Source organism: Rhagoletis pomonella, unplaced genomic scaffold (assembly GCF_013731165.1).
Source record: "Rhagoletis pomonella isolate Grant_MI unplaced genomic scaffold, Rhpom_1.0 Rhpom_scaffold_00009, whole genome shotgun sequence".
In the NCBI taxonomy this organism is placed as follows: domain Eukaryota; kingdom Metazoa; phylum Arthropoda; class Insecta; order Diptera; family Tephritidae; genus Rhagoletis; species Rhagoletis pomonella.
Window position 1 is genome coordinate 10,245,289 of NW_023458563.1, and position 8,663 is coordinate 10,253,951.

The window sequence follows — 8,663 nt, forward strand, 5'->3', positions numbered from 1 at the left end:
GTAGCAAATTTAAAATCGACGAAAATAATAACAATAATCTAAATGTTCCATTTTTCTCAAATAAATTGCTAAAAATATTATCTAAATCTAATTTATGTATTCAAATCGATGTGGCCATTGAAACATATATTTTTTCGAATACGGAATAAAGCGAAAAAGAATGATCATATCCTTTGTATTCGAAAAAATTAAAAAAAAAACAAGTAAGAAAGTCTAAGTTCGGGCGGAGCCGAACATTAAATACCCGGCGCAAGTATTAAATATATGTTTTTTCACCTTTCCGAAACCTACCGCTAGATGGTAAGCCGGAGTGTAACAATTTTGAGTAAATATACATATATGTGATCATAAGTGGGCGGTGCCACGCCCATTTTCCAAAATTTTACCATAAACGTATTTCTTGGTAAATAATTGTTGCAAGCATCAATTTTGAATAAATTAATTTAAACCCTAGGATGCATACGATGAGCCTCCGAGGCTCATTCGCTTTTATATTATAACATATTTCTTAAATCCGAATTAATTTTTACATACACTTTCAGGAATGCTATCTTTGAATGTTTCTAGCCTTCTAGTAGCCTTTGATATTTTCGAAAGGAAATGTTTTTTTCCGAAATAACGGAAAATTTGTATCAATATCCTTTTAATACATATGACGAGCCTCCGAGGCTCATACAGCGTAACCAAGTATGCCATGCAATGAAAGTTTTTTTTTATAATTAGAATGGGTTTATTTTGTGGTAGAATATTTAGTAGCATTCGGTACGCGGTCAGGCGCACAATAAATAGCTCTCTGAATTTCGCAAAAGATTGTGTGACTGTGAAATAATACTTGTTCAAACTACAAAAGGTAAATAAAAAAATTAATAAAATATTGCTTTATATTACATATATAATAATAGGAAAGTATAATAATTATATCTCGCATAATTTAAAGCAACAAAAATATGGCTTCAACAAGCAAAAAAGCTGTTCGGGCAAGTGACGCTAATTTAGAAACTATAATAAGGACATGGCTTCAGGAAGATGACGATTTTCTTGTTGAAAGCAGTGACTCGTCTGACCAGGAAGATAATTTTCAAAACTTTGAGAAGGAACCTACTGACATTATTTATATGTCAGACGATAGTGAAGAAGATAACAGTTCGCAGAAAAATGAAGACAACTCGGAAGACTGCAGTAACGCAGTTCAATCTTTTTCCGGAAAAGACGGATTTGTTTGGAATAGTATACCACGTCAGCAAACAAAAGCTCGTTGCCACAATATTTTGCATTTTACTCCTGGCCCTAAACAAAAAAATAAAATCTGGTCAAAAAAGAACGCTTGGGACGCATTTATTACCACGGAGATGATCGATGAAATATTACTATGCACGAACAGAGAAGCAAGCCGCTGTTATGAAGCACAGGGAAAAATATGGCCACACTTGGAGCATGAAGAAATTGATGCATTTTTTGGTTTGCTACTGATGGCTGGTGTTGAAAAAAATTGGTATACACCGGTCCGCGAATTATTCCTGGATAAGACAACAAACCCTTTGTATAAAGCAACACTGGCTGTAAATAGATTCGAAAACATACGTAGGATGCTTCGATTCGATGATAAGAAAACGCGTGATTTTCGACTTTTGTCAGATAAATTTGCTCCAATTCGTTACATATGGGAATTGTTTCTAAAGCAGTGCCGAACAGAAATGGTTCCAAAAGCATTTGTAACAATTGACGAACAATTGCTAAGCTTTAGAGGACGTGCCGGTTTCATTCAATACATGCCATCGAAACCGGCTAAGTACGGAATTAAATTCTTTTGGCTCTGCGAAAGCGATTCAGGCTATGCGATTGATGGCCAAGTTTACTTAGGTCGGCAGCCGGGGAATAATGTTCAACATAATGTAGCAGAGAATATTGTAAAATCTCTAGTTACGACCATACAAAATACTGAACGAAATCTTACAATTGATAATTTTTTCACGAGCGTTCCCCTTGCTTTAAATGTGTTGGATGCTGGAATAACGATTGTGGGAACATTACGGAAAAATAAAAAAGAAATACCATCCGCATTTCAAGCTTCTAAAGAGAGGACGATATTTTCGTCTGTATTTGGTTTCAAGGAAGAGTTAACATTGGTGAGTTATGTTATAATGTTCAACATAATGTAGCAGAGAATATTGTAAGATCTCTAGTTACGACCATACAAAATTCTGAACGAAATCTTACAATTGATAATTTTTTCACGAGCGTTCCCCTTGCTTTAAATTTGTCGGATGCTGTAATAACGATTGTGGGAACATTACGGAAAAATAAAAAAGAAATACCATCCGCATTTCAAGCTTCTAAAGAGAGGACGATATTTTTTGTCTGTATTTGGTTTCAAGGAAGAGTTAACATTGGTGAGTTATGTTCCAAAAAAGAATAAATCAGTTATATTATGCTCAATGCATCACGATGCTACTGTTAACATGGAGGATGTTAAGAAAAAACCAGTTGTCATCGTATTTTATAACAAAACCAAGGGCGGTGTCGATCATATGGACCAAATGGTTGGTAATTATCAGGGAACGGATTTTTAGGACCTAAAAACCTATAAAAAAGGCAAAATGAAGTAACGAAATAGGCTGGAACAGGCAAAATAAAATAGCGAAAAAGGCAGGAAAAGGCACTAGGTCTTGCAAAAAAAGGCAAAAAAAGGCAAAACCAAATAGCGAAAAAGGCAGGAAAAGGCACTAGGTGTTGCAAAAAAAAGCAAAATAAGGCACTAAAAGAGACAGAAAATACGAAGAACAATCAAAAAATATATTTATTTTAGAAATGTTTATATTGCAAGTAAAAAGAGAAAAACTAGAACTAGTTTCATTATATGAAAAATTTGTACCTTGAATCTTTGACTATTTTATTCTTTCGAGTTTCTAACTCATAAAACTTTAATCTGTATAGTTGTAGTAACATTAAACCACAAGATGCATTTTGAAGTTTTCTTGCAGCATTTTCATTCGATTTTCGCGAAGAAAAGCCTTGAATTACTAAATGTGCGCTCGACGTAAGTTGATACAAGTGGAGCCCAATTTAAATATGGAACGTTTGAAACGTTCATATTATCACGAATAAGGGCGTTTTCCTCGCCCTTTACAATTTTATCCACACCCCTTATTGTCTACAAGCCTACGTTAGCTGAGAAAACGACTTTGAATTTTTTCAACACCAATTTGGCAAGAGGTCCCTGCGCTTCTATAAGCCGCATGGGCATGTGTATATTTTTTAATCGTAAAAAAAAATTGTAAATGCTATAATCACTTTTTTAAAGGTAGAAAAGGCAAAAAAAGGCAAATATCTTAAAAAAGGCACAAAAAAGGCAACATCAAATGTGTATATATGGAATCAGGGAAAGCTAAATCGTGGACATTCTTAATCGAATAGGTATACTCTATCTCTTTAGCAGAAAAAAAGGCAATTTCCATAAAATCCGTTCCCTGGTAATTATACTTGCAAGAGACAAACAAGACGACGGCCAATGGCCGTTTGGTATAATATAATGGATGTTGGAGCAGTGAATGCTTTTTTTCTATTTGTTCATGAAAATCCCAGCTTCTCAGCTGGCATACGGCAGAAAAGGCGCATTTTTCTGAATGAACTAGCAGTAGAGTTAGTGCTTCCATTAATGAAGCGTAGGGCGCAAAGTTTAACGAAATTGACGACTAACATTCATAAAATGGCCATGGCTAATTTTATAATCATTGAAGAAGAAGTAACTAATAAAAATGATTCTCCACAATTAAAAAGGAAAAGATGCGCATACTGTCCTTCCAAAATTAGTCGCATGAGCCGACTATTTTGCGCAAAATGTACTAAAAAAAATGTACCATGTTTCAATTGAATTAATTAATTACTTTCTGTACATCATTTTTTGTATTCATATACATATTTATATTTTATAAATGGAAAAAGAAACGACAAATGAATTAAAGTTTTAGCCCATGAAGTGATATTTTGCTTTTTTCCTGTTTTTTCTTTTTAAATTAATATACACTTAATTTAGTAGGCGAGCCTCCGAGGCTCATCGTATGTATAACTGTAGTTTTTTTACCTATGGGTCCTAGGGTTAATATTTACTGATTTATCGAAGATTTTGTATTTCCGTTATATGGGATGTAGGCGTGGTTATTGTCCAATTTTTTAAATTTTCGACCATTTAGTATACTGTACCAAGGCCAACAACTGTGCCAAGTTTGGAAGAAATTAGTGCAGCGGCTACCAAGATATACACATGTAACCATAAGTGGGCATGGCTACGCCTATTTTATAATATTCTTATTTTTCGTCTGCAAATTATTGTAAATATCAATTTTGAGTGAATTATCTTCAGTAGTTACTAAAATATCGCAGTTTTCGTATTTCTGGAAATTACCGTTATATGGGAAGTGGGCGTGGTTACAGTCCGATTTCGCCCATTTTCAACACCAACCTACCTTGGATTAATGGAAACCTACATACCAAATTTCGTTGAGATATCTCAATTTTTTCTCCAGTTATTGTTTACACGGACGGACGGACAGAGGGACAGACAGACATGGCTCAATCGACTTCTCTATTCATTCTGAGCATTTATGTATACATTTGTCTATATCTATCTCGATTCGTTTTGGCTGTTACAAACAACCGTTATTTGAACAAAATTAATATACCCTTGTGTGCAAGTGCGCTCGGGTATAAAAATTATGAGACATGATAAAAAGTTATCAACTTGGTATCAACTTTGGATACAATAAACAACTGTATTCGTCTGATTGTCTCGTAGTTTATTTTTTTTTAAGATTTCTACCGGGTGTGGTAAAAGTTTTGCTCAGTGGCAATTTATACATATGTATGTAAGTAGTAGCGGCACATTGGGTGGACTAAATGCATTCATACATACATATTTATGAAAAACTGTAGGTAATATTTTACGCGTCTTCCCAGGTAGGTTAAGTGCGGGTGATAAACCCATGTAGCATAGTTAAATTCTGTGTACATACCTACAATTAAAATGGGGAAAAATGCAACAATTTCGGCATGTGACTGAAAAAAATTTTAAAATACACACAAACTGTGGTTTCCAAGACAGGTACGATGTGATTAGCACAGCTGCATCCTTCAACTTGTCAACTCGCGGGAAATTCCCCCGATTTGCAGGGAATTTCGGTTTAAGTGGCAATCGGGGAATGGGATTTTTTTTTCGGGGAACTTGGTATGTATTTTTATATCTTAAAGTAACCAAATTAGACGGATATGTTAATTTTTAACCATTTGACCCTTCTGGAGCAACATTTTTTCAAATTGAATCGCAATATCTCCACAACAAGAATTAAGAGCCGGAACTTAATATATAAGGTATTGGCCTATAGATTAACACTAAATATGTTGGGTGTAGCCACATGCCCCCTTAAACCGGCAAAAGCAAAAAAAACGTTTTTTGTTTCGCAACACTTTAGCCTAATTTGTAAGAATCCGGTTAATCGGTTATGAAGCTTGAATACATTTTCTGGACACACTCTGCAAGACCTTTCCAACGAAATCTCAAACATGTCGATTGGACGTCTGGATAAAATTTTCCAAATCTCGTGTATATATAAGCGAGTCATTTCAGCATGTTACTGTGGCTGCTTTCGTCACTCGCGCGTACTGCCGTGCGCTGTGATATTCTCACAGTTTCGAACGTTTTGAATGATCCTACAAAATTATATTGGCCTCAAAAGAGACGAACTCATTTTCCTACGTGTTAATCCTATGGGAAAAATAAACACTCGGTGCACGACCTCTTGGAATTATCATATAGATGGGATATTCTGAGGGACTATTACTATACCAAATACTAAAATCTGAGTCAGATTGCGATCGCATTGCAGGATTTTTTTTATTTTCTTGGCGTGGTCTAAATGTGCATATATAGTTTTCTTTCAATGAAATCAAAACGCGTTTTTGTTATACATTTCATTTTATATAAAAAAGCTTTCTATGTGTTCACAAAGCTGTTGTTCCTTCAAATCCTCCAAATATCAGTTTTTGTATTCTTATTTGAAAATGTCCTTGTTTTATGTTTTATGCTTTTGTATATAAATAAGGTGACCAGAATTTTTTCACGTTCCAGGAGGACAAATTCTCCACATTGAAAACGCACAAAAATTTTTATATTTATTTTAACAAATAAATAACGAATAAATTTACAATTCAAAGTTTTCTAAATACAAGTCAAACAAGTTAATAGTACACTGGATCATGAAAAAATTAACGGTACTCCTAAATTTTTATATGAGAATTGTAGTTGGTTGTGCTTGTTGCTTAAAAATGACTTTTTAAATTATTTAAATGTAATTGTATTACTTGCAAAAGAAATTGCTTTCGTTCTTCGTCTTTCGCTAAAGTTCGATTATAATTTTGTATCAACGCTATACCTCGTTCAATATATATATAAAAACATATTTAATACTTTTAATCTTCCCTAAGACAGCCAACTTCAGAGTAATTTTTTAGAGAGTTTAATGCCCTACAAGAATATGCCCAGAAAAACCTTTATTCCTTTTTTATAACTTTTCTTAACTGTTCAAAAGTTATAACATTTTTAATGAAAACATTTACATAGAAAATTTCAAATGCCGACCAACTACTTTTAAAATTTAAATAAAAATGTTTCCAAATGGGAGAATTTCCTTCTCAGAAAATGGTAATTTTAAGGCCATAAAGTCGCCAGGCTAGTTATTTTGGATCACCCTAATATATATATATAAGAATTACTCGTTTACAGTAATAAAAATAAGTGGCAAATTTCCCGGAAACACCCCCCAAAAAAAGTCTGCCGCTGGGCCTGTGTTATTTTTGATTATGTACTTGGATGTGAAATAACACATTTTCTAAAAAAAAATTTAAGCATACTTGCGCTCCAATGGAACGAACATACTTGTTTTAAGCCATCTTACAAATGCTTTTATCAAGATAAAAAATCCCCACAAAAAAATATTAGGGCTTAAAAATAATTTTTATTTTTCGTAAAATATTTAGTCTAAACAAAAAAATATTAAGAAAATATATCAGATGGTAGTGCATGTTAAGAAAAAATTCAGCATTTTTGCTCAGTTTTGGGTATGAAAATGTCATCATTTAAACTTTTGATGAGAAAAGTCTTACAATTAATTAGTATTTAATTTACCTTACTCCAACGGTAGAAAATCCTCCTCTGCCGATATTTATCTTCCACGGATAAAACTTATACATACATATCTGGCATACAAAATGACATACATATGGTAGGCAATAAGACGCGTCGTTAGCTAGTCTTTCAGTGTTGTAAAGGGTAATACGGCTTACCTATGACCAGTGTTGCCAGAACTTTTTGGGGCGACCGGCTATATTGGCAAAAAAAGCGGCTAAAAACGGCTATAATGTTTCAACTTAAATTTACACGTTTTATTTAAAGAAATCGCAAGTAGAAAGTAAAATCATATTTTTTTTAGTTAATAAAGGTTATACGTAGCAAAGCTTTACACCACTCGTTAAATAAATCATAAAAACAGAGACTGGTAAATTGATTACATATTATTTTTGCTTAACAAAAGGAACTGTCATGAAGAAGTCAAGTTTATATTAAATACTTAAATATAAAAAATAGATTATTTAAAAACTTACTTAGCGTTTTCTGTTTTAGTAAAAGATTTTGCCTTACATTGCAACATTTGCACTAGGTTACTTTTCGTCCTGAAAAATGGCTATATTAGTATAAAGTATTTAGCTTAGTCGGAGGGCAATATTTTGAGAAAAGAGCACGTGAAGCTGTGAAAGGCCTGAAGAAAACAGGCCAACATTATTTCGAAAAAAGAAAACGCCATTAATTTATATCGAACAAGCCGGTCGCTTTTCAAGTTTTTAACAAGTCCACTATTTAATTGTATTTTGATGTCTATATATGTGAAACTCCTGTTTTTAATGTCCTACTCACTCTCTCACATGCCTGTCTCAGAGCAATAATAAGCAACAATAAAGTATATTGGCACCATGATACAATTATTCACGGTATTGTCTTCCCATAGAGTTTTGCTTCAAATCGATATTCGTGCTCTTTTATTCTCATGCGTTGTTTTCTAAGACTCCTGTTTTTAATGTCCTACTCACTCTCTCACATGCCCGTCTCAGAGCAATAATAAGCAACAATAAAGTATGTTGGCACCATGATACAATTATTCACGGTATTGTCTTCCCATAGAGTTTTGCTTCACATCGATATTCGTGCTCTTTTATTCTCATTCGTTGTTTTCTTAGTGTTTCGAATAAAACTTCGCACTTAAATTTAAGCCATTCATAACAAAAATTGTATAAAGAAAGTCCCCGCTCCGTCCTTCTTTGGAAAAAACGTAGTGACCCAAATATAAAATGGGACGCGAGATTTTAGCAAATGTTGGCTATTTTTATTTAGTTTGTTTAATGTTTATTATTTTTTTATTAAAATTTAGCTGATTACTCAACAAACACCATATAAGTATCAATTTCAGATTTTTGGCAAAAATTTCACCAACTTTAACTTTTTAATCAGCATATTTACAAAATGGTATGTATGCAGTTTTGTAGTCCATTAAAATTTAGTATAATATAGTGAAAATTTTAAGTAGCTAGGACTCGCCGTTGAGTTTTGTAATTTTTTT

General features: G+C 33.3%; 1 non-coding gene across 1 annotated transcript; it reads right to left on the bottom strand.

Moving 5' to 3' along the window:
* Positions 1 to 7,050: 7,050 nt before the first annotated feature.
* LOC118745920 lies at positions 7,051 to 7,137 on the bottom strand. Its single transcript, XR_004993743.1, has one exon. It is a non-coding gene; the product is annotated as a small nucleolar RNA Me18S-Um1356 (small nucleolar RNA).
* Positions 7,138 to 8,663: the final 1,526 nt, after the last annotated feature.